This window comes from Pleurodeles waltl, chromosome 8, assembly GCF_031143425.1.
Source record: "Pleurodeles waltl isolate 20211129_DDA chromosome 8, aPleWal1.hap1.20221129, whole genome shotgun sequence".
NCBI classification, from domain to species: Eukaryota; Metazoa; Chordata; class Amphibia; order Caudata; family Salamandridae; genus Pleurodeles; species Pleurodeles waltl.
In genome coordinates, this window is record NC_090447.1 from 791,947,095 (window position 1) to 791,974,780 (window position 27,686).

The following is a 27,686-nucleotide window of genomic DNA, read 5'->3' on the forward strand; positions in this document are numbered from 1 at the left end:
ACTTGAGAGACTGTGGCTTTGCACTCCCCAGGATGGTACAGTGGGCAAACCACCCACTGAAAAGACTTGTGAGACTGTGGCTTTGCTCTCCCCAGGATAGAGCAGTGGGCAAACCACCCACTGCAAAGACTTGTGAGACTGTGGCTTTGCACTTCCCAGGATGGTCCAGTGGGCAAACCACCCACTGCAAAGACTTGTGAGACTGTGGCTTTGCACTCCCCAGGATAGAGCAGTGGGCAAACCACCCACTGCAAAGACTTGTGAGTCTGTGGCTTTGCACTCCCCAGGATGGTACAGTGGGCAAACCACCCACTGAAAAGACTTGTGAGACTGTGGCTTTGCACTCCCCAGGATACATCAATGGGCATGGAGCCCTGTTGTGGATCTGGCGTGGTGCTGTCATCCGCCTGAGGTGCCCACCCTTCCCTTCCCCCTGAGGTGCCTGTTGTATTTCTATCTGATGCACCTGCAGTGTTCTCTCCGTTTCTGGTCAGGTATCGTGTGTGGGCCTCGCCCATGCATTTTGGGCCCAGTGGTCCACGGACATTGAAATGTGCACACCTGCACTACTAATCGTGATGTATATATTTGGAATGTGTATATATTTATGTATATATGAGCTTACTGTATTTTGATACATTACAATGGTTGTACTGACTTCCTTTTTGTATTTGCATTCTTCCGGGGGGGGTTGTGGGTTGTTACTGTGATGTTTGGAAATGCATTGGTGTGTGTGTTGTAGTGTGCAAGGGTCGGGGTGGGGGTGGGGGTGTTGCATGTGTGTGTCCCTGACTTTTGCCTCCCCTCCAACACAGTACTCACCGTTGTCTTCGGCGCCGCCGTTGTTGATGTTCGTAGAGGAGCAGGAAGACAATCGCAGGGAGTATTTGGAGTTCCGGCTCCATGGTGCCCTCCTTCCTCGTGGAGTGTGTTAAGGTGAGTGTTTTCCCATTTCAAAAGCTGTTTCCGCCGTGTTTTTATCCTCGGTGAATCCGCCCCGGAAAAGGTGGTGGATTGGCCTGTTGTGATACTGTGGGCAGTACGTTGTCTTCTGCCTGTCTGTTGGCGGTGACCGCCGCGCTGCTTGTCTGTACTGCCGTGGCGGTCGGAGTGTTAAAGTGGCTGTCTATGTTGGCGGTTTCCGCCACGGTCATAATTCCCTTTTTTGTTCCACCGGCCTGTTTGCGGTATTACCGCCGCTTTAACACCGTCCGCCAGGGTTGTAATGACCACCACTGTCTTTGTAAAAACCAATATACCATTTATGTCACAAAATATGCCACTTCTTCTCTTGGATTGGCTATGGTTTCTCTCACTTGAGGCTTTTTGCAAAAAAACATCTCACCACCTATCTGATCACATAATTCTGGCCTAGACATTTCCTTTCTAGTGGCTATATAATAACAATTTTAATTGGATACATTTTATACCACAATGATGTACTGGTTGTTCTTCACATGTCATAGCTAGATTGATTTTCAAAAGAAATTTCTGTCACAGTGTAAATGCTTTGATCATGATTGACTCTTTGCAGGATTTCCTGCCTTAGCATATTGTTTTCTAAGAATTAGGTCAATGTGAACACATGTTCTAAGTTTCAGCTGTAGTGATGTCTGGAACCCTGATGCAGATCATGTGTGTGTGCACCATGATTTAGGCATGTCTCATGGATTGAAGTCATTTTTGATAGGGATGGGAGCCTGTGGGGAGAGCCAAGGGAAACTTATTGGCATCGGAAGAATGTTGAGGAGCTATGGACCACTGACTTTGCAGGACCAGATGTGTGAAACGTACTGGAGACTGCCGGTGAAGCTTCAGTGCTTTTGAAGGGAGTGTGCTTGGAAACTACTGACATGCAGGGCCTGATGGTGCTGGTAAGACTAGTTTACAGGCCAAATGCCCCAGGGGGAACTTGCCTGCCAGATAGTGCTTCTGCACTGGAGCACTTTTGACTTATTACAAGTAAGGGTGGGACTCCTAAGACTCAGATTCTAGTGGGGTTAACCTGAATGGCACCTTTAGAGAATGGGGAATAACCACTACTGCTAGCGAGAGGGAGTGGGACTCATGAACCTACCTGCTAAAAAACTAGAGCCCTGACTTCAGTTGACTGTATAAATTGTTTGTGAATGCCATATTTGTTTTGTGTAGATATATAAATACTCCTTTTTTCATAAAAGCAAGTATTTGACTGGGCAGTCATTTATCATTGCTGTTGAATATATTTTGAGATTGTGAGCCTGTGTTCACCCCCCTGTGTTTAGCTCCCCCCCGCCCAGGAGAAACTTTGGACTGCTTTACTTGTGCTATCACTGAGAGTCAAGTCCTGAAAAGGTACTTGGCCCAGTTGCTCAGTACCATAATACTTCGGGCACCGGGACATAATAGTAAAAGGTCTCAATCTCGACGGTTGGGCCCAGTAGCACCTGCTTGCCTTATGGCTGTCTTAACGGGGTTCTAACAAAGTCACAAGCACACATTGTATTGTGGCTATCTTAGTCTGGGGGAACTTAACCCAACCTATACGCGGTAATGCAATATTAATGATTGAAAATGTTTCTTCTAACTGTTGTAAAGTACAATTGTGTTTTTAGCCAATACTTCTTCAAGTGTGGCTAAGGTGAATGTGTGTCTGACTATTCATTCTGGAAAAACTTGTATTCCTCATTTTTATTAAATGTGGAAATACTGAATGGTACTTAATTTGGCTTTCTTTCAGAATGCAAGTGATTCTATCTTTCTTTAACAGTCAAAGGCTCCACAATTTTCTTACCAGTGAACAATGGCTGCAATGAACATGTCTCAACAGCTTTTGACTCCTATTTAGTGGCTACTGGAGGTGAACATGTTTCTGCATTTAGAAGGCAAACAATTCTTCTCCATGATCTGAGAATTGAAGGCAGTTACATGTATGAGAGGAATACTGAAGGTGAACCTAATGATTTATAAGAAATGTCACCTTTGATGCTTGAAGACGTTTTGGGGTTACAGATTGATATAAGTTCTTTCTAAGGATTCAGGGAAAATTGGAGCTGGGAAGTTATGCAACATTTTCAAGACAGTGACACATATGTGTGATTTGGCACTGTCACTGATTCTCTCATTAAAAATCAATTAATGAGGTATACCAATAGTCAGCAGGTGGAAGAGAAACATCTCACTAAAAATCCTTACCTTAAAGAGCATGTTGGAATGGAGAATACTAGCACATGGTATGAAAGATGAAGGACTGTAAGTCAAAGGAGGTAAATGATATGGGTGAAGTTGTGTGAAGTCACAACACTGGTCAAACCTGAGATGCCGGTTACACAAGTCACTGATGTTCTGATGTTAACAAAGCTTTGAATAAGGACAATCAGGAGATGCAAAACAAGTGTTATAGGTGTGGGAATAAAGGATATCCGTTTTACAAGCCCAGGGCTCTTTGCTAGGTCTGTAACTTGCAAAAAAATTGGTAAAAGAGCCATTATGTTAGGTTTTGTCGCAGTGGCAAAGTACATGGAGAAAACTGTCAGAATCATGAAAAGAAAGTAACTTGAAGTATAGGAAAGCATGGGCAAGTGTATTCTGAACCTTTAACTATGTCGGAGTGTGAGATGAAAAGTTGAACCCATCAATATTTTGATGGTTTTGCAGATTCCAGTTTGCTTTGATAGGCAGTAAGAATTGGAACAATGTATTTGGTGGTGATAATATTCAACTCACTCCCTCTTATATAAATTCAGTTTGGAACTGGGGCACACAGATTGATGTGTTGGGTTATTCTTTTATGAATTTCAAATCAAAGAGCGAGAGAGAGAGAGAGAGAGGCAGACAGACAGACAGACGGACAGAGAGACATCGGGGAAAGTCTACATTGACATACATGGGGATAGCTTACCAAATTGATGACACTGAGGAGACCTGTGGATAACCTTTAGTCCTAATTCGTCTGTACGTGTATTGTTATCAAACTTTGATCAGGTGGAGGCTACTTACTTACTTAGATGTTACCAGGGTGTTTGTGGAAGGATTAAGATTACGCAAAAATTGCAAACACATTATCACATTAAAAAATGTTGTTGCATGTGTCTATAGAGTGAGAAAGGTTCCTACCATGATGTTGGGCCCATTCAAAGAAGAGATGCAGAAACTATTGATTGTTGGTTTAATTGAAGTAATTGAATTTCATGAATGGCTGATCCATGTAATCTTGGCATCTAAGGATGGTGGAAGGAAGATAAGAAGAGTGTGGATCTACGTGGCTTGATTATACAAATCAGGGCAAACATTTCTGAGACCCCTGCAATGATTAATGGTGCCAAGCACTTTAGTGTAATGGACTTATCTTTGGCATCTCATCAAATTACACACAGAGTCCAGGCATTTGATTTCCTTTGTTACACCTCTGGGTGCATACAGATTTGTACACATGCCTTTCAGATTAGCATGTGCTGCTACATGGTTTAAGAGGATGATAATGAAAGTGTTAAATGGTCTTCTGAAGGTTTTAGTTTTTCAAAATGACATGGTGGTCTATGGCAAAGATTGAGAGGAGCATGGCAACATTCTGGAACTTGCTTTGAGCAGACCGCAGAATTCTGGTCTCATTCTTAAAAGAGAAAAATGTGAATTTTCTGTAACTTCAGTTACTTAACTGGGACAAACCATTTCGGGTGACAAGATGAGGCCAAAGATTGATCTAGCTGAAGGTATTGTAAATGTACCTATATCAGGGAATACAGACCAGGCATCCTTATTTCTAGGACTTGCCGAATTTTGTTCTTAGTTCAGTGCCAATTTTGCAAGTCTGTAACAACCTTTAAGACCAATGCTCAAGAAAGGAGTAAAGTTTAAGTGGTCTGATGAATGTGATGTGTGAATGTGATGTGGCGTTTGATTCCATCACAAAAAGTACTGAAGTGTTACTGAGGCAAAAGAACCATTTTATCAACTGATGCAAGTTTAAATGGTTTATGTGCTAAGGTATTTCAGACTGTAGATGAAGAGCAAAAGGTAACAGATTTTGCTTTACACTCTGTGAGAGGAGTGGAAGAATGATACTCTGTCATTAAGAGCGAGGGGTAAGCTGTTCAGTGTATGGTTTTCCATTTTATTTTTTTTCTGTGGGTTATACTATTCACAGTCAGATCAGTTCATCATCCTTTATCACAAATATTCACTTGTAGAAGTGGGGAGAATCTAACTCAGAGGATGAAGAGATATATTAAGGGTTTCATTGAGTTCAACCTTAATTCTGAATACATAAATTAATCTAGGAACAATGATGAGAGGTGCAATGCTACTAATGAGGATAAATCTCCTGTGGTGTTGAAAGTATTTGTAGTAAAAGGGTGGCTGATGCCAGGGACCTTGTTGATGTAACCTAAAGATTGTGGAATGCATGTGATGAACTCAGTGTTGTTGTAGAGGTGATCATGTTGTTCCTTTGGTGGGATTGTGGGAACAAAATGACCAATCCAGTATGTGAAGGGAACCTGATAAGGAATCTAACCAAGGCTTGATTATGTGAGTGACATTAGTGGCTTGGGAATGATCTCCTGGTGGAAAGGCTTGTAAAGGATTGTTGGCAATGTGTGAACAATGACAAATGGATTTTGCGCACTGCTTCTCCTGCATCAATTGAAGTTCCCTCTGAAGCATGGATGAACTGGGACTGAATAATGTTGGTCCATTTGAGGCATTATCCCATAACGAATGGCATTTCCTACCGTTGGTTGATTACACGCCTAAATGGGTGGTGACTGAGTATGTCACATCTGTTAACACAAGTACGGTCATTGAGTTTCTAAAAGAGTTATTTTTCACAAAGGCATCCTTAGTTCCATTATCACAGACAATGGGGTGCAATTTATCTCACATAAAATATGTGAATTTTTCGCTAGCCTTTCAATTGCTCATTTGAGGATAGCACTTTTTTCACAGCAAGAAAATGTGTTCACGGAATGAGTGGACAGAATGGTGAAGAGTTGTATCCAGAGAGCAATTGACAGTGAAATCTCACTCAAGGAGGTTTTGCGTTAAATTAGGTGGGCACATCACAATACACCTAATTGTGTTTCTTTATGAGCTTCTTTCTTCTCTCTGAAAGCCAAAAGGCCTTACACTAAACTGAATCCTGCATTATTGAGATTTGGAAGAAAGAGAGGTAAGGTTGGTGTTCTGGAAGAAATGGTAACTTCTTGGTGGAATGAATCTCAAAAGAAATACAAGTTCAGGTTTAATGGCGGAATTGGTTAAGCATGGTCAATGGGTGGTTGGTGGTGTTATGTTATTAAATAAGAATAGGCTATCAAAATTCACAGGCCCATACCTCTTAAGTAAGGTGAAGGAGAATGTGATTGTGCTTGATTCTGGTGGTATTTGGAATATGTACAGATTGGTGAAGTTTAATGACTTTTCAGAGAAAATTAGTAATAGAACTCCTGGAGTTGACGATCCTGTCGCTCAGGAGGAAGACTGTGCTTGTGTTGGAAGACAAAATAGAGAATACAGAAGAAATTCTGCTTGGCCCAAAGAATTTGCAATGGGTTAATATCTTTCCCTTGCTTTGTCACATATTCAAAACTGTTAGACTTCCTTGTTTGTGTTATACCTGTTAAACTAATATTTAATTTTTTATGATTATTTAATTGTTTTTCTTTTAATTTGTTACATTGTCAAATATTATTGTCAGCTCACAGGAAGGAGCCGTGTTATTGCCTATGCCATGTCTAGGATTGTTACTGCTGCTTCTTACAGGTAGAATCCTACACATGTTATATGCTTCTAATTCTTAGCTGTTCTGTCTAGGCAGTTGATGCTCGGCTGCCAAGCTGTGTGATTGGTCTGTGTGCTGCTACCATGCTAGAATAAAAATGTAGGAAGATGTAATCTTGGATCTCCAACCTATTTGCTTAAATCTTAACACACAGCATGCTAACATGCTAACATTATTCTGCTTTAGAGCACTTAGCACAGGGGCACTCATGGGTAGCTTAAGTGTTTAGAAGAGATGTTTCACCCAGGACTGGTGAGAATATGATAAAGGGAAGTGTAGGAAATCTATATAATTGAGCTTGGTCCCCCATTTTATTCCCCCTGGACATTTGCAATGTTGCCCTCTAAAGTAGCAGAGGCCTGCTAACAAGTCCTAAGTTACATGTGTTGTTAAAAAAAGACAACAATGTAAGTTTAAAGTTGCTGTACCAGCTACTTTGTAAGTCAACTTTATGTGTGAAAAATGTTGGCACAGTAGATAAAAGGCAGATATGGAGTTACAGGGTGAAGGAAATGCTTTCCCACAAGACCTAGAAGTAACATGTTTTCAGATGTACATCATGTATACAAGAAGCTGCAGAAATCCAGAAATTTTGCCACCTGCTAAAGTAGACACTAAGAGGCATATTTATGAGATTTTGGAGTGGGGCAGCGCAACAAGTCACTGTGCTGCATCGCCCTGCATCAAAGAGAAAGGGCAGAAATGTGATTTATTTAGACAATATGGTTCATTCCTGTATTTACCTCTATGTAGCCCACATAGGAAGAGGAAAAAACAAGGAGAAATTAAGATATGTCTCCTCATTGAACCTCCCCTGAGGAGGCGTAAGGTTTTGGTGAATTCCCAAATTTACAAGGTCTCGTAAACCTGGGGATGTGTCAAAGTCCATGGGTGATGCGTGGGAACACCTACTGAAACACCCATGGAATGCCTTCCTAGCACAGAGTAAGTAAGATTTGTGCTGCCTTGCCTTATTCCAAATTTGTGAGGCCATTGAAAGCCTCATAAATATGATTTAGTGGACTGCGCCGCTATTGCATCCCAAAAAGTGACACAACGGCAGCACAAGGGCCTTGTAAATATGGGCTTAAAAACTTAGGTCACCTCTAAGGTAGGCCCTATTTGCTCTTAGGGAAAGGTGTATGGTATTAAAAATGTGGGACATGTGTACTCATGTTTTACATGTGCTGGCAGTGAAAAACTCCTAAACTCGTTCTTTAATGTGGTAAGGCCTATCTCTCTCATTAACAAGCATTACGCTATCTTCTTACATTTAAGACATGTTATGTGGATCGGGAGAATATAGAGATATGTGTTTAGACTTAAATGAATTGTAATTTAGAATCCTCTATGATAGTAAAGGCAATTCTTTAGAACCCTTCTTAATGGTCAAGTCAATTTTAAGTCACAATTCTGAGAATGCCACTTTCAGAAAGTTGGCATTTCATATTCCCAACCATGAATGAATGAAAAACCATTTATAAGGTGCACAGCTGCTTCAGAAGGAAGTGCCATCCCTGGAACCAGTAGGCAGTGGATTATAAACTTGCTGGAATTCCCTACACAAATGAGTTTTCAGTCCAGATTTAAAAGCCTTCTCTGAGTCAAAGTCTCTCAGAGCTTTCAGCAGAGAGTTCCGAAATGTTGTTACCAGAAACAAAAAAGATTGTCCACCTGACCGTTTGTTATGGATACTTGCAATGCATATCAAACCTGGATAGGAGGAGTAAAGTGGCCTACCAGGAACATACATGCTGAATCTTCTCTGTAAGTATAAACATGCTTTTTGTTGTAATGCTCTGAAGGAGCTTAGCCTAGCTTTGTATTTGAACCTTTGATTGACTGGAAGCCAATGCAACTGCTTAAGGAAGATTGCCTTTTTGGGCAGGTCAAAAGCAGGTGAGCAGCTGTGTTTTGAACCAGCTAAAGCTTATTCAGGAGCTCTTCCGGGAGTCCCAAGTACAGCACATTTGCACAGTCCAAATTATCAGTATCCAGGGCACGCACCATTGTTTTCTCTGTGTACCTAGGAGGAAAGTTCAGTGTTTTTTTTAGGAGTTTGAGCAATGTGAAACCTGTGGCTGTGATTGCCCCTATTTGAGATTTTGATGAAAAGTCATTGTCACATTTTATACTGAGATTTCTTGCTTCAAGTTTGGGAGTTGGAGGTTTCCTGAGATCTTTTAGTCACAAGGTCCTGATGTGCACATTTTTGATTTATCTGAATTCAACTTCGGACAGCTTCATTTCATCCAGTTACCAGTTACCAACAGTAGTCAGAGAGCCAAGAACATTCTTAACAACTGAGTTGTGATTTGCTGAAATCACAGTAATAACTAGGCATTATCTGTATAAGAAAAAATGGAAGCGCCATTATTCAACAGCCCTCCCCAATGGTACCATATTGATGTAAAGAAATGTAGGACTCAATGTGGAGCCTTGAAGAACCCCTTATCTCAGTTCCTTAAAACTGGAAGTGAAAGGTGGAAGATAGACTGCTTGCTCGCTCTCTGATAAGAAAAACTTTAACCAGCAAATTGATGTGCTGGTTATCTCAGCCTCCATCAGTCACTCTGGTAGGATCCACAGGACACTATATCAAAAGCTGCTGAGATGTCCAAGAGGATGATAACTACTTTTTTCGAGTGTCTATGTTAGTTTTGACAAACTTAGTCACCTTCAGAAGAGCCACTTCCATTAATGAAGCCTAACTGAAAACTGGGTTGAGTGTACTACAGAGTCCCACTCTTTTTTTCTGAATTGGGATATCTGTTTATTAACAAAGTGGTCCAACATTTTTTCCAGTGCTAGCAGAAGGGAGATAGGGTATTGTTCTGCAAACAGTCTGGATCTGCATTAGGCTTCTTAACTCTGGGAGCACCAGTGCTTTTTACCAAATCACTCAGAAGATACCTGCTTTCAAAAATAAATTAAATAGGTGATTAATCTGATTGATTAGGCAAGATATTGCGGGGGCAAGGCTATAATAGGTATTCTGAACTTGCTGATAGAATGGATGTTTCTAGATCTGGGGGGAGATATCTTTGAAAGCATTTAATTCCTTTCTCTCTGTTTTCACAAGCTACCAATTCAGGTGGAGGACAGAAGCAGCATTTTCCGAAATCAAATTAGAATGAAGGTTCGTGACTTTATCCTGGAAGTAATTAGAGAGGTTGCCACATAGAGCTAGCAAAGTAGTCATGCTTTGTTTATCTCCCTCAGAGACAGAAACAACTTCACTATCTGAAAAATAGTTTTGTTGGAATTTCCTCCTTTATGGATTTTCTTAACAGAGGTGTCCACTTGTGCTTTCTTGAACTTTTCCGAAAAGCATTTAGAACTGATGTGTAACTTACCTTGTTACTAGTCCCATAGGTCTTTTTCTATTTCTTTACAAGTATTTACACTGGCACTTTTTGGCCAGGAGAAGCAGTGATAACCATGCTGCAGAGAGTGCAGAGAGGGATTTGTGTCTTCTGCAAGTATCCTGGGTAACATGATGGTAAATGCCTCTGCTGTTCGAGTTTGTGTATTGCTCCCAGACAGTGACACAAAGGGGACTAAGTGTGAGCAGGATGGGCCATCCCGCCAGGATGGCTGGGGACTTAGCTCTGACCTGCCCCACTTACACTTCAATGGGCTTTACCTCCAGCACGCACAAAGTAACCTGACACCAGACTATTGTCATCCCAGACAGTTTGTCAGGGGAAGAGAGGAGCTTTCCAGAGGCAGATGTGGGGGTAGGACAGGGTTCACGCACAAAAGCTGTCAAAAGAAGTAAATATTGGATCTGCTCCAGACCCTCTCTTCACATCACTTCTATAGCTGTAAAAGACTTAGAAGAAAGACTTCTCTGCTGGCCTGCTGCTGAAAGGACTTCCCTGCTTCCCTCCTGCTGGAAGGACTGCCTTGCTGTCCTGATGCCCGAGGAAAGAAAAGTAGACCTGCTCCTTGAACCCAGGACCACCACAGTGACTCTAAGGGCTAGCTGGCAGGCCTCCTTTGTGAGCAACAGGGACATAGCAAATTCCAGAGGACTTGAACCCTGCTGCTGGTCTCTGGTGGAGTGTGTCCTCCACACCCAAGTTGTGCCACCAGGTCCTAAACCATTGGAAGTGGTGTTGCTGGTGCTGCTCTTGCCTAACCCTAAAAGCTGGAGCTAGAACATTTTTCAAGAAAAACTGACTGGAGAACCAACAGAAGACCAGGACCTACCTACCAGCTGATCCACCCAAGATGCATCGATGGTTGGCCTGATTTGTTTGCAGCTTCTGCTACGTTCATCTCCACAGCAGCAAATCTTATTAAGATGGACCTCCCAGCAGTGGCAGTGACATTTGGCCTCATGGAGCCCTCTTCTGTTGCAGCCTGAAGCATCATCTATTGAGGCTGAGGCTCAGAAAACTTCCAGTTCCAAAGGAAGAAATCTTCACTGGGCTTGACGATGACAAGCACCTCATCTAAGACAACAACCTTCTCAGCATGGAAACCCAGCCTCTCCCACTCAGAGCTTTTGCCCGTCTTCGTCGATGGTTTCACAGAGATCTCATCCAGTACCTCCCTTTTGTCAATGATGTACCCTTGGATACAGCCTGCTGCCTTTCCCAGGCTGAGAATCTACCTTCTCAAGAACCTTTTCTGAAATTTCTTCCAAATACGAGGGTAAACTGACATCCGGCTAACTTACCCATTGTATCCGATCCACCTCTGTTTGCCTTAACTTTTGACTTTGACTGGTCTTGCATGATCAGATACCTACGGTTGCCGCTTTGATCCTTTAGGTGCTATTCTTCACAAAAGCTTTAAAAAAAAACATAACTCAAAGTTCTATTGATTGGATTGAATTTGTCTTCGTTATTTAATAATGCAGACTCTATTTTTCTGAATTGATGATGGATCTTTCTTGTGCTTTGTTTTTACTTTATTACTGTTTGTTTGCTACATAAATACTTTGCACATTGCCCCTAAGTTAAGCCTCACTGGTTTTGTGCCAAGCTACTACAAGGTTACAGACAAGTTAATTTAGTGATTTATTGTGGTTCACCCTTACAAGGGTTGTGTACATTATTTGAGTGGAATTTCTACCCCTCTCAACTAATAACCCAGTATCTTACAACCATCATGCCCCTATTATTAATCAACTGTCAGCCTCATGAGTGACAAGGTGGTTCAATAAATCATCCACACTTGGCTCGACCAAAATAGCTTACCTTTAAAAAAGTCAGTCCATTTCTGCCATAAGAGTTCTGCAGTCGAATTGGTAAAACTTTATAAATGTTAACTGAATCCCTGCAAGTCCATTCTCATATTGCTATAAAAGCCACTATTGCTACTTTTCCAGAGTGTGTCTCCAATTTGCTATGAAGAATGCCTATCATCAATGTCTTATAGTTTTGTAAGTCATGCCCTCCTAGCCTTAAGGGACATTTGGCTGTAATGTTTCCTTCACAATCACGAGTTTCCATGTGGAGATAAATTCAACCATTCCAGAGACTGCCATTTCTAGTTCTCTGGCTGCCCACTTCGAAGTATTTTAAAGTCTGTGCATCTTTCTCTAGCTGTGAATGAGGTCAGATCAGTCAGGTCGTGCAGAACCTCAGATCAGATCCTGCTGATGTCCTTTGTCCTGTTTCCCTCCCACAAGAACTACGACCCTAATAAGTATGGGGGTCGAACCAACAATAGTCCATTTTATAAGGGATTTGTATACTGGGCACAGAGCAAGAGTAAGGTACGGGATGAGAGGGGAATGCACTAAGTCTTTTGGCATATACAGAGGGGTGCGTCAAGGCTGCGTTCTCGCACCACTTCTATTCTCATTATAGATAAACAACCTAGAAAGTGAATTGATAAGCAAATGTAAAGACCTTCCACAAATAGGCAATCGCCCCGTTCCTGCACTCCTTTACGCAGACGATGCAGTACTCATGGCCAGGACACCGCTAGCCCTCCAGAAACTCCTAACCACTTGTATAAATTACATGACAGTCCTGGGCCTCACAGTCAACCGCTCGAAAACGTTCATAATGAACTGTGGCAGGAAACTGAGCAAGTCCTATAAAATCACTATTCACGAGGACAAGGTGAAGATAGCTCCCACCTTCTCATATTTGGGCATAATGTTCGATAAACAGACCACTTGGGCACACTGCGTGAAAACAAAAAAAGATCAGATCATTAAAACAACGGCGGCCTTGAAGATCTTTTCCAAAAAACTAGGGGGGATCTCCCCGTCAAACATGGTAAAAATCTACAAAGCCAAATGTATCCCGGCGGCCACTTATGGAGCATGTATCTGGGGGTATACCAACTGCCATGCGATTCAGTTGGTGGAAAATGACTTCCTCAGATACCTGCTAATGGCACCAAATAGCACGTCATCATATATTAGCCATTCGGAACTAGGGGTCCACTTTGTAATTGATTTAATTAAGTTACAGCCTCTATTATTATGGCATAAAGTGTGGACCTCTGAGCATACCGGATTAAACAAGGCCATACTATCCGACTGCATGAACCTAACACACTCGTTTAGAGTTCCCTGGTGAGATATATTATGACCTTTTTTAAAAATATGGGCTGCGAAGCCTATTACCAAAACCCACAATCACTGGAAAAAATAACCAGGAGAGAATTGAGGGCTCTGACATTGAAGCACTTGGATGAACAGAGATGGGAAGTGGAATCAAAAAAATCTACAGTAATGTCTAACCAACTAATTCTGTCGACGGATGCAGTCCAGCCTTACCTAGTAAGCGTGGTAAATCCCCGACATCGATTTGTTCTTACAAGATTCCGCTTAAATATCTTCCATCGGCTAGTAACCTTTCCGATTATGAGTGACTGGAGTACAGTTTTAAGAGCATGTCCATGTGATGCGAAAGCTCCCCAATCTACAATGCATGTGGTCCTCTTTTGTAAATTTTATGATATACCAAGAAAACGTTTCTTATTGCCTTTTTTAAGATCGACTAATTTGCGTCAGTGCCGCGACGCGTATTTCAGCTTACAGATTTTATCCTCTATTGAAATGTGTGGAATTTTAGCAAACTTTTTATGTACAGTACTCTCTGTAAGGAAGTCTATGGGTGTACTGAACTAATTTTACTTGAATATCTGGAATCTCCTGTAAACTCCTCACTCTCTAGAAAATACTGTAATGGAACTCGATTTTGCACTGATGTAAATTTACAAAGTTTTATATACCTGTCCTTGAATGAATTAAGGATGTGTTTTATTACCTTCCCTATTTATCTATAATTTTTCTTATACATATTTATTAGTAAATGTGCTATTATTTGATACTTTTATGGCTAGTTGAAAGTCGAATAAAGTCTGTTTGATGATGAACTACGACCTACTCTTTGCAAAATGGTATGTAGATGTATTAACACCTCCCTTTCTTTGGGCATTGTTCAATATGTTTGGGAAAGTGCATAACTACTCCATAACCATTGGCAACGTTGTAGGCCTCACAGTTGCAACTAGGTTTTGACTTACTGACTTTACCAATGTTTTTTTTTTTGTATTCTCCAGATGGCCGCTTAGCATGCGTGTGCATTTTGGAATTAATTTAATTACATTTTTGGGAAATCCTATAAGATGCCTGTTGGCAATTTGCATGCATGCGTGTAAGCCATCCTGAAATGCACTTTCTTACAGTAAAAAAAATTACAAAAACATTGACCCTCATTTACATAAGCCTAATGACGAAACACTAGAAGACACATGTGTCTTCAAAATTTACATAAAGTCACATGCACCTCGTCTTTTTTGTCACACCACCACACTGAATGCATGCCTGTATGAATACATGAGATTATCTTGCCTAGAAACCCTACAAGCTGTAGATTACTCGAGATGTCAAGGCTTGCTGTAGTTGCTAACTCACATGCAACAATCAACTGCACACCCATTAGGCTGTTGTAGAACAGATTTCAGGCTTTACACAAATGTGAGGTCCTAGAGATACTGCAATACGAAATGGTGTGCTACCTTGCTTCAGTATAGCCATGCAATGCATTGGAACCATAGCATTGGAGGATCCCATGGTCCCGGATACACATGAATAGAATATGTACCTTTCCGCCCAGCACAAGACATGGACGTTGATTCAACAAGATATCATGTATAGCAGAAGTGAGACCACATGCCATTTGAGCCCCCTAAAGACCACAGGAAAGGGCATCACTTTACCTTTCATTCCAGTAATCTCACTGGAAGTAATGCCACGTGATTTCTAATCCTGATAACATCACAGGACGTGACATACCCAAATGAAAGCATGCTGTAAACAAAGGCTGAAGCGGGTAAAAATGTTTATTTGACGTATATTCTGTATCAGGGTGCTGACATGAAATTCTGGGAGCACACTTATGACAGACCAGACGCACAGTACCTACCAGGTATAACCACAAAGTGCCAAACAGAGCCATATGCAATTATAGCATAAACTGCATAGGCACGTTTGCAGACTCAAATACCTCCAGGCAACCTTGAAGTTATCAGCACAAACATAAATGTGCAGGTACTGTATCTGATTCACGCATATAACTACGTATACCTCGCACATACAACCAAATAGCGTAGTAGTATGCCCTGAAATGTTCAAATGTAGGTGCCTAGTTTAACTTCTGCATCCTCATAAAATGTGTTGTTTTCTCTTCCGTGACAGGTGGTATAAAATGGATTTGGGCTGGGATGTTTTAACTGTGGATAGACACATAATGATAAACTAATGAATAAAATAGAGATTTCAAGTTTTGCTTTACTTTCAAAGTAATAGAACTAACTTGACCATCTATTTATGTAGGCTAGATCTGCGTTTCTCAGTATCTGAGCTGCTGCCCCATGTCCCTTTCCAAAAGTATGCCTTGCCTGCTATGACCCTCTACCTGAAGGTCAAAAGATAAAAAGGAAGCAATTCAGTGAGACTGCAGTTGCAAGTGAGTTTGCAGAGTAACTCCAAGGTCTAGTCAGCTGGCCTCCTGATTCAAAGTGTCAGGGATATAAAAGACTTCCAACCACACTGCTCCTGGACTCTGCCATCTGTGAGTCTGCCCTGCCAAGTGGTGCCACCCCAGTCCCGGATCCTTGGAAATGGGCCTAAGGTGCTTGTGCCAGCTGAACCGATGCATCCTCTGTTGCTGAAGTAGAAATAACGCATTGCCGCTGGTGCAAGGAGAAAAGCACCACTACTGTATGGGTCGGAACAAGCGCAACGATCACCACATTTCCACTGTACCTCACAACTCAGAACCAGTGCATTGCCTTCTGATCCAACACTGAAGCATTTTTTTTGCCACAAATTCCTCCCATCCCTGTTGATGGCATCCTCAATGACGACATCAAAACTCTGCATCAAACCCCCTGCGCTTATTGGGACTGATGCATTTCCTAGACTGCACATCAGATCCTCGACGTAGACACACTAGGAACTCGCATCACAGCCTCACCGCATCTCAGAACAGATGCATCGCTGCTGTGGCATGGGTTAAAGTGATGCATCTCCTCTACTGCATGGTTCAGAACCGACGCATCACTCGACAACCAGGATTTAAGCTACTTTTGTTCAGCAGGCCCATCTGGGTCCCTGTATCCAGCCTGCACTCCATCACGGTCGGCCTCAACTTGTGACTTTGTCCCAATAAGGCACAACTAGATATACCTGGTTGGTACTTTTTGGTTCTAAGCGCTATTTTACATCTTTAAAACATTCTTAACACATTCTACTTGTTGGATATTTGTTGTTTTGGTCTTGCTTTATTTATTACATTTTGATCTATTTTTCTAACCTGGTGTGTAATCTTTTAGTGTGGTGTTTTCACTGTTTTACTGTTTGAAGTGTTGCACAAATATTTTACACACTGCCTCTAAGTTAAGGCTGATTGCTCTGTGCCAAGCTACCAGAGGGACAACACAAGTTAATTTGGGGTTTGCCTGACACTTACCATGACTGGGATTGTGGTTGTTGTTTGATTAAGGTTTCCACCCCAGTCAACCAACAATCCAATTTCTAACAGTGAGCCAAAGACCAACATAGTTTCTTTTGGAAGTACTACAGGGGCCAGACAATATAATTACCTTCCTGATAACTACATAATGGTAATTGCAGTGTTTAGCTCCATAACAGTGATTTACATTCAATGTCCCCACCAGGGAAAGAATTATGGGACACTTGTTCACATGGCCTCTTTGCATTCGAGGCAGGAGCCACACATAGAATGATTCCCTTCTAGGGGGTTTCCTGTTGAGGACCATCAGGAGCTGGGCAGTATATTTCCATAGTGCAGGAACAATCTTAATAGTTGAGGTGCACTGCTACCATCAATTGTCACTGAAGTCATGGTGACTGTGCTTAAAATCCAAGCATCACACAAAGCACAAGTGTAGCAAATTAATTCAGAAGGAGAGTTGTAGTGCTATATCATGTAGCTGATGTTGCATTTTAAAGCGCACTGTCACAAATATTGCAGAAGCATGGTGTGGTAGAACACTGTAATTTACAGACAGCACAATCTCGACTGAAATGACCACCACATTTGCACAGACATACAGTTTTACCAATAAAAGTATATAGTTCAAACCTGATAATGGGTGGAAATCGGGCTACAGCAAATGCTTCATCTGCATATCACCAAGTGTATTGAACTTTTTTGATCAAAGATATAGAGCAGATCCCCAGAAGAGTGAACTAGTTTGATTACCAGGACTATGTATGAGGGATTGTTCTTTCCTACATGTAAATCTTGATTGAGGCCATGGAAGGATGTTGTATTGTAATCTTGTTCCGTTTGGGAATTAAAAAAAGAATGGTGCTGAAAGGCATTGAAAAGTCTATTGAAACCAGGGTTCCAAAACAGCCCTTATTTCCACAATCAGCTTCTCCAATTACACCACCCTAACTGGAAGTAATTAATACCTGAGTACTATTTGCCGATTGGAAACTTGCATTGAAGGAGTTTTGTCAGATAAGGTTGTTTGTCATCTGTAGGGTTGGCATGCACTTCCTTGTGCAGCATCGTCGGATTTTCTTTCAGTTCATCTGAAGCCATACCATCCATGAGTAATTTATTAATAATCTCCCTCCTCAAATAGTCACATAAATTGCTAGCTCTTTAACAACCTTGACTGTTAACCTATCTTCTGCAATGGTTCACAAGATCATAAATTGTTTTGCAACGATTTTTGGAGGTGGAAATTAGAGACCATCTAGCCCACCTTTAGACAGAGTGTGTTTAAGTGATAATCATCCTTTCTGTGCATGCTAACATGCATAATGTGGCCTACTGGCTCCTAGAAGCTTTTAAGGATTGCTACTCTTTGAAGGAACTGTGGTGTAGACCATACCTGAGGCAGACTTCTGAGAAATGTGTTGTTTCCTATCACCTTCTTCTATTACTATGTTGGTGCTATCCTGATTCACTTGCTTCCTTCCCCCAGAGGTCAGTGCCCCACCTCCAGGTCAGAGCCCAATGCGTCTGCACAAGTTGTACCCCCATAAAGACGTCCCTGGTGAGGACCTAGCTTGATTTACATTAGAGGAGTTTATGGGAGAGTAGACACCTGACCTGTTGAAAAGGCCTTCGACAATTCATGGGGCATACACCACTCTTAGGAGATTTCTTCTACCATAAAGGACTGTTCCAGAAACAAACCAAACCATGAACAGATGGGGAGCAGGGAAACTTAAGGGCATGTTAGGGATTTGTTTGAGCGCATCCAGCAATGACAACTTTGATTTGCCTCTTACGAACCTCTGCACATCTGACCTTTCACTAGAAAAATAAGTGAAGAGAAGAATAGAATTCAGAAAGTCATGCCTTGCAAGTACGATGGAAAATGAAAGAGATCGCCAAACCTCTTGCCTCAGTCCCTGCTCCAAGAACCTTAAAAATGGCTGTAAGAGGAAGGAGTCACCTCCCTCAACTAACCAGCTTGTCATGATCCAGCATCAGCAGCCTGCTTGCAATGCTGTAGAACTTCCCTCCAAGTTCTTGGAAAGTGAGAAGTACTCAAACCACAGGGAGCAGTTGACCAGACAGAGAGCTGTAAGTTAACTGTTGTACTTTTGAAAGGACCCTTCAGACCATTGCCAGTTGTGACTAGCTGCCCTTGATGTTTCCCAAAGAGGACTGTGTTTACTAGAACTGTTCCAGAAGAAAGCACACAGTGCCTTACTCTCCCCTAAAAATTCAATTTTGTGTAATATTTTACTTTTTTTCAGGAAAAAAATAATCTTCTAGAATGTGGAAGATGAAGAGGGTGCAGGATTCTCATTCTTCTCAATTTGAAAACTTATCGTGTGTAACCTCATTATATTGAACAATCTTCATAACTCACTCAGTGATTTTTCAACCCTTCAAATATTGATGAACATGATGTTGAGGCAGAAGTGTTGTGCCCCATTAAATACTATGGGGGTTATTACAACTTTGGAGGAGGTGTTAATCCGTCCCAAATGTGACGGATATACCACCAGCCGTATTACGAGTTCCATAGGATATAATGGACTCGTAATACGGCTGGTGGTATATCCGCCACTTTACCGTCACTTTTGGGACGGATTAACACCTCCTCCAAAGTTGTAATAACCCCCTATGCTTTGATTCAACCTGATTGCTCAGCTAGAGCAGTAGGACATATACAAGGACAAAACTGTCTGAGGAAAGGTTAATCTAGGTTCTGACAATCTTGAATTGGGCATCACTTCTCAGATGCCCAATTTCTACCTCTGAGCTTTTTATATCAACTATCCAGAGATCAACAAGAGGTCCTACACAGTATATGGAAGGTTGTTGATTCCTGGACAGATATAGCTTTCAGCTTTGCCCTGCACGAATAATACTTTCAAGCATAATTACTCCCATCCAGCAGGATGCATTTGTGTACCTGGATATTAGTGTCTATTGTTCTTACCTTCATGAAGACACTTGCTCATTCTGTTATATTATTCTGATTCCCTTAGGCAGGCAGTTATTTTTTTAATTGTATTACTGTTTAAAGCATCTGGGTTGCTGCAATGGCTTTTTGGCATGACACATCCTGTTGAGAATGTCAGGACATTTGACTCAACTCTTATGAAACAAACACATTCACGAAAAGTCTCAAAGTTTTTCCAAATATGTTCTACTACTACTTACTGTTTGAAGGATCACAAGTAGCTAATGAAAAGGTATACTTTCTAAACGTCACATCAAAATCACACTCTTGCATGATGTTAACAAACAGAAAGATTTCACAGAAGCGATGATGTCCACTGATATATAAAAAGCAGGAGAAAAGGAATGTACCTGATTCCCAATCATGGCTCCAGAAGAAAGGCGTGCTTTGTCATTGCTTTGTGATCTGGAGTATTACAAGGAAACATCTCAAGTGCGTTTGGCAATATCATTGTTGAGCTAGAATAGAGACAAGAACATTAATAGATTTTTAGATGGTGCATAGAACTGAGATCCGAACTCAAGAACAGAATCTAAAGAAAATCAAAACTAACTTGAATGCACTTTTCCTGGCATAATAGCTTCTTTTGGGAATGCTTGTTTGAGAAATTCATACAGTGAAATAAGCTTACCTTCTTGTCTCCCATCAAAACTAGCATTAAATACATTCAAATTAATGTGCATCAATCTTGCACATGACCAGACACAAAATTTGGCACCAGGTGCTGTGAACGTTTCTGAAAATAATTGTTTGTATGACCTATCAAGAAGGTAATAAGATAATGGTAACTAGTCAGTACTCAGAACTAGCTAATTATCTGAGCTATACATGATAGCTAGATATTAAGTTGTGTGTCATAAATTCTTTATTCGGTCTCCATGGACCATAAAAGCAAAAGCATATATATATTTTATAAAATCATCTCATTGTCACTTATATATAGAAGGCACTATTAGGACCCTAAATGAGTTCCCATTCAATCAATAGCTTGTCTAAAATACAATTTATACATCATAGCTCATAGTTAAAAATCCATTTAAAATATGCTTACATATAAAACATAATATTTCATACTACTATAAAAGAGCTCCTCACCATTTCTACGCCAAGACACAATTATTTAACATTTGGTTATGCACAGGCATGGATTATTCATTACTAACATGTTAATCAATTACGAAAAATCTAAGAACCCAACATTTCATATTACTGTTCTTTCCATACACTTTCTCTGAAAGATTATAGAGCTTAAAAAGTTAACTTAAATACCATATATTTCAAAAGAAGGTAACATCTGAAGGTATAAATAGGCGGGACGATATTGTCGAATGTGTGAAGATCTTAAAAAAGGAATTAAAAGATCCTTTCTCAGTTTTTTATAACATTTACAAAAGAGAACCACATGTATTGTACTTTGTGCTGACATTAGGTCACAAGGACAGACCCCTAATATTGGACTCCAGTCATTCATAATAGGAAAAGCCACCAAACGGTGAAACGTGTCCAGCCTCAGCCGAGTAAGAAGAAAGCGATGTCTGGATTTTACTACATGCGTCAAATAAAATTGCATTCGATCTGTGGTCAAAATCAATTGATTGGTCATGACACTACTTTTTTAGACTCTACTAACCACCTCAAATCTTCTAAATACTTCAAGGACAGGCACCTAAGCTCTTTCCTACTTAAGGTCTCCAATAATTCTGGCTTATCGTAATATTCTTTATGTCCCATATTTTTGAAAAAATTCCTCATGTAGTTCAGCCATGGGACTCTTAAAGAATATGTCAAAGCCGTAAAATCCCATAAAACTGACCTATTTAGGCCAGCGTGTTCTGAGGTCCAGATGTTCTGCCATAACAATACGGGTAGTATCTTTATTAAATCCACCTGATAAAAAGCCCCTAGTTCAGCGTGACTAACATATGATGAAGTGCCCTTTGGTACCATTAATAAATATTGCAGAAAATCATTTTCCATAGTTTGAATCGCATTACAAATAATTTATCCCCATACACCTGCTCCATAGGTGTCAGAAGGGATGCATTTAGCTCTAGATACTTTTAGCATGTTCTGTGGTGTAATCGTCCGTAACCGCTTAGAACAATTCTTCAGGGCCATAGTTGTCTTAATAAACTGTAATTTCTTAACCTTTACACATTGAGGCCATGACATATCTTTATCAAACATTATTCCCAAATAGGCAAATGTTGAGGTGCTATCAATCTTCCCACCTTGCATGGTAATATCTCCGAACTTGATGGGTTTCCAGCCACATTTCATTGTAAATGTTTTAGAATGATTAACATTTAGGCCCAGTTCTGACATATAAGTTACACAAGTTGTTAAGAGTCTTTGTAGGGCTATCAGGGTCCGAGCCATGAGAACTGCGTCATCTGCATAAAGTAAAGCCGGAATCGGGCGATGACCTATTTGCAGTAGATCTTTACATTTACTTAGTAGTTCTAGTTTCAATTTATTTATATATATTGAGAATAGGAAGGGTGCTAAAACGCAGCCTTGGCGTACACCTCTATATATACAGAATGGTCTAGTACATTCCCCCCATCTCGTATCTCACCCTCGCCCTACTTCCTGAATACAATTCCCATATAAACTGGCTTATTGTCATTTCTACCCCCAGTTCATTTAGGATTTTCTATAGTTTATCATGGGCTACACAGTCGAATGCTGAGGACAAATCTAAGAAGGCCAAATACAAATTACCTTCTCTAATCTTTGTATACTTCCCAATTATAATATTTAGATTCAGTCCCTGTTCGACAGTGCCTATTTCTGAACGAAATCCATACTGTAATTCAGACAAGGTGTTATTTTTTCCAGCCCACTCTTGTAGTCTATTTAAAATGATTCTCCCAGCAATTTTAGCTAGTGAATCAAGTAATGAAATGGTTCTATAACAGGTTGGGTTGAGACGATCGCCTTTTTTAAATATGGGGGCAATAATAGAGTCTAGCCATGATGGTAAAGGACCTAAAGTACAACAGTCCCTGAACACCTGGGTCAATAAGGGGCCCCATAATTGTACGTTGGCCTTATATAAGTCTACCAGGACACCATCAGGGCCCTGAGCTTTTCTGGCTTTACTTGCATTAATGGCTTCTAATACTTCCTCTAATCCAAAGTGAGGTGTTATGGTCATAGGTAGATTGTTTTGAGTAGTTTGATAGAATTGCTAGTTAAGAGATCGAATAATTCTAGCTCAGGAGCCGGGCCATATATCTCGGAAAAGTGGCTTATCCAATCCTCTTCTGCTATTGCAATCTCCATTCTGGGGTCTTGTCTGACCCCTGGAGTAGGAGAATTAATTATTTATTAAGAGGATATTATCTTTCATAAGACTAGCATTATGAAGGGATTCCCAAGTTTCCTCCTTCAAACTAATTTTCCTTTTCCTAATGGATTCCTTATATTCATATCTTCCGATCCGTACCTCACTTGGGCATCTTGTTGTAGTGCTTAGCGCCTTTTATAGTTTTTTATGTGCTTTCGTACATTCCAAATCAAACCAGCCCGTTTTATCCTGTTGTCCCACCTTTCCTCTTTTGTTAATCAAAGCTTTTTTCGCACCTTTGAATATCGAAAAAAAGGCAGTATTACATTTAACTGGGTCTATGTCTTCAGTATGGCAGTCCACAAAATCTGACATATGTTCGCAAATTAACTGTTTCAAAAGACCCTGTGGCTCTATTTGGGACCATCGCAATGAATAGCCATTGCGCGAAGCCGATTCAATATCGTTTACCAAGGCATCATTGTCCTTCTGGGGCTGTAAAATACATGTTAATGAAATCTGTAAGCTCAGGGGAAAATGATCACAGATATTAAGTTGCCATTTAGAGAACTATATTATCTAAAAATCCTTTTTCCTCCTTTTCTTCTTTCCTTCGTTCCTTTTTTTACCCCTCTTTATTTTTTTTATTTATTATATTTTTTCTATATTTAGTATATATTTTCAACTTCTTTTCTTTTCTTTTATTTATTTTCTTTCCTTATAATTACTATATTATATTCTTTCTTGTCTTTTTTCTTTTTCTGTATACCCCTCTCCCCCTTTCCTCCCCCGTTGTTTCCCCTCATTTTTCACCCTCCCTCCCCCTTGCCCCCCATCCCTCTCTCCCCCGCCTCCCTGTGACTTTTCCCTGTGTCGGCTTCTTTTTCAAAGATACAGGCATCTCCAGGGGCATCCCCTATTCGGGACCCTTTTAGCCCTTCCCCCGGGCCACCGACGACCGCCATCTTTGGAAGGTTGTAGGCTAGCGTTCTCACGCTCCGACAAGCCGGGTCATGTGAGCACTTCTCCATTATTTAAACTGGATCCCTACGGGGATTGCGGTCTTATTTCGGGCCACGGCGAGGTGAGGAGTAGGTTTTAAGATGATAGTGTCGCTTTGAGGAAGTAAGTACTCTGTATGCCCTAGACCACCGGCAGTGATTAGAACGCGCTCGTTGAGCTTGACCTTCACCGCATTTTCATTTGTGTATATTTTACAGCATGTGACTATAAGCACACACCCTTCCCAGAGGACCTATGATGCAATTAACATAAACACTGAAAGTAGGTCACAAATGCACCACATGTGTTTACTTAGAGGTGCCTCACGTGTTTTAAGTGTTTTGTAGTGTTTCCTATATGTAGTATGTCTTGTATTTGTTTTTATGTATGAACTACTGATGCCATTTGGCTGGGTGATGGTGACAACTCCACCACACCCCTGAGAGATGCATTTATGTCTTTAATTTTCTCTTTTCTTCCACAAATTTGCCCAGCAGAGCGTTGACACTGATGGGTAGTATTTATTTAATTTAATTTAATTGGTATATATCACCTTACCACAGTAAATAGTAAAAGTACTTCTACTAGTATAAGGCGTACGAGGAGTGATACTAGGGAGATCACTTTGGTCCTGAAGAGGAGTTTAGGGGTAAACTCTAAAACTTGTAGACCACTAAGCAGGGCAGGTACATGATATATCCACCCTCCTAACACCCCTTTTTAATCATACCACCCCTGTGAGACATATTAAACTAGTAATATCACCCAGAGGGGGGTATTTTTAATTTACCAAGACTCCCACCTCTCCTATCTTTTTCTAGCATCCGCATCGCTGATACCAATAGTGCTCCCATGTATTCCGTTGGTTGCAGCATGCCTCGTTCTGCAGCAGAACGGGAAGAAACCCAATGATGAAGCATGCCACCAAGGGGTAACCCTGGTGGGTTAGGGTTTTTCTAACAAAAAAACGTTTTTTCTGTGGATGTTTTTTCCCCTCTGGGTTGGGTCTCTAAATACGCTTTCATTCCCAGGTATACCAGTTCTGGTAAATCTGGAAATGCGTCAAAAAAACATGGGAGTCCTGTGGGAAAACTCATGCAATACCCATGAAATGTCTCCCTAGCTCTGAGTAAGGCAACCAAGCAATTTGTGCTGCTTTACTCCAAATTTATGGAGCCAATCATGGCCACGCAAAATGGCCTTGCATGGCTTAATAAATCAAATGTATGTTTTGTGTCGCTTTTGCAACTTGTTGTGTGGTGCGAGAACAATGCAAACCATCTTGTAAATAGGCCTCTAAGCTTGATGCATTGAAAGTGCCAGTGTTTCATATGATGAAACTAGAAACTCATTTGTAATTCAAATCTTAACCACATGCTAAGCATGCAGATGCTTTATTAGGTGCACCCTGATCTGCCTTTATTTTCAAACTAAAGGATGTTAAAAAATTATACATTTCCCAGTACTCGAAAATTAGATAGAGAATAGCAAATTAACAAGTTCCCGAATATATTTGACCACATTTTATGGGTTGCTTCCACTTTTCAAGTGAAACATAGAAATATGTCTACTTCAGGAAGCATATAGTTATGGGGAATCTTAAACAGCAAATCTTCTGCTAAGCAGGCTCAGCGAGTAAAATGCTGCTGATATTTAGTGTGATTTGTAGGTCACAGTATATGAGTCCCAGTAATGCATTGCCAGTATTTCATCTTTTCAAGGATGATAAAATTGAGAATTATTAAACTGGGTGATAGTACCACCTGTTACTTACAGAAAAGGCAAAGGATGGCAGCAATAAAGACATTTTATTGTTACTATCAACAGCAACTGAATCAGGTAATCAGTGAAGAAAAAACATGCTGTACAGTAACAAAGGACTTAAATGTGCTGGTGAGTACAATGTATGACTGCAACCTGTGAAAACAAAAGTAGCTGGGAAGTCATGGACCGGTCCTCTTTCCTGATCAAACATTTTCAAGAGGTTAGGATTGAGGAGGCTGAGTCAAAAGTAGCCCCAGTACCATTTGAGGTTTCTACAGGATTCCATTGAACACTGCTATTTTTTAACTGTTATATGATTTCTGTCTACAATGTCTTGGAATGAGGCCTCAGTTAATACCAACGGCTGAGACTAATTCAAACATTACATCAAGTACCTTTTGTGTGAGATGCCCTAAGTGTGACTGATACGCCCCTGTCTTGTCCTCACTGTATCATAGAGCTGAAGCTGCTGCTGGGCGTAAAAGAGGCTATCTCACCCCTTGCAGTATGGAGGGCTCTTCATCTTACCTTGCAGGTTTTCTTCTGCCACCGGAAGTATGTGCTGAAATTGATTACATTCACTCCTTCTGCAACTGTGGGGACCCTAACACTGCAGAAATCCTATTTACATCAGTGTGGGAAAAGTGATTTATTAGTTGAGGTGGTTTTGAGACAACACTAAGTAATAATTATCAGGTCCAGTTTGGTGTATTCTAAGGAAAACCTCAGCTCAGTCTTGAGTAGCTGTGGCACAGAGCTGTCAGACGTAACTCAAAGAAACACAAGTGTAAAGCATTTACCAGTATGAAAACAGTCAATAACTACGCGAAAAGACACACTAAAAACCCTATTCCAGTTTATACAAATAGTATATATTTTTTATCTTCAAATAGACACCAAAGCAGCAAAAAGTTGATGAAGGGAATCGGAGTTAAGATTTTTGCAAGGTTTACATAAATCACTACTTTTCATTCCAACAAATTTGGAAAAGTTTTAAAAGGTTAGTAAATCACTGCTTTTCAATCTTATTTGTAGTCTATGAGCCTCAAACACAAGGGTATGGGCCAAAGTCAAAGTTTCAGGCCAACAGAGGTGGAAGTCGGGGTCGGATGCTCGAGCAGGATTAGTTCTGGTCAAGATTTTACCTCTGTACTTAGAAACATTTCTGGTTCTTTTTCTCAGTGACAGTGAAGATAGCAGAGGACTCTGCAGCTTATGTCTGACTTTGGGTTTGAAGTCAGCAGCAAGGCAAAATCCAGATGTGAAAGCCTTGTTTCTTGGCATTGTTCATGGCTACTTAGAAAACCATCAAGTAGTAGTAGTCTATGAGCCTTGGACTCTGTGCTAAAAAACTATTAACTTTGGCTTTTAGTTATAAGGTTAAAGTCCTGTGTCGAGAGAGTACACTCCAGAACTAGGGGAGGGTTCAGGACCTGAAAGGGACTGGTATCTGGCTAGAACTCAATCTCTTGGGGTAAACCAGAGGAGTCCAGAGTCAGTTAGTCTGTTACACACTGGTCAGCTGGGCACTGTGTAGGTGCAGGGATTTATGTCTTTGAAGCTAAACAGGAGTCTAGGCAACTAGCTCTTGGAGTCCATTGTTTGGTTTCTTCTCTTTCGGATGTCCTGTTTTGTCTCAGCGGTGTAGCAGCTGCAGTCATTCTGGATACAGCCTTCCTTTCTGATGTTCACAGGTTCAGCCGATGCAGTCCTTCTTCTGTCCTTTCCGAGTCTAGTAGAGTTCTGAAGCTGGAACCCTGGTGTGGGTCGGTAGGACTCACTAGCCAATGGGGCTACTTTTGTCCCATGGCAAACCTACCCACTTTTACATCACTCCCTGTGGGGTTGGCACTAAGTAATCCCACAGTGCATCTCTCTGCCCAAATCTAAAACATCTGGACCCTTCTTTCTTGGGAGAGAACCATG

General features: G+C 40.9%; 1 protein-coding gene across 13 annotated transcripts in view; it reads right to left on the minus strand.

Moving 5' to 3' along the window:
- The window catches only part of HTR1F (5-hydroxytryptamine receptor 1F), a 2,610,837-nt gene that overhangs the window by 700,070 nt on the left and 1,883,081 nt on the right, over nucleotides 1-27,686 (minus strand). For all 13 annotated transcript variants that reach the window (XM_069205051.1, XM_069205044.1, XM_069205047.1 and 10 more), the window contains one exon: nucleotides 20,053-20,160. The gene's annotated coding sequence lies outside the window, so the exon portion shown is untranslated. The remainder of the gene's footprint in view (nucleotides 1-20,052; nucleotides 20,161-27,686) is intronic.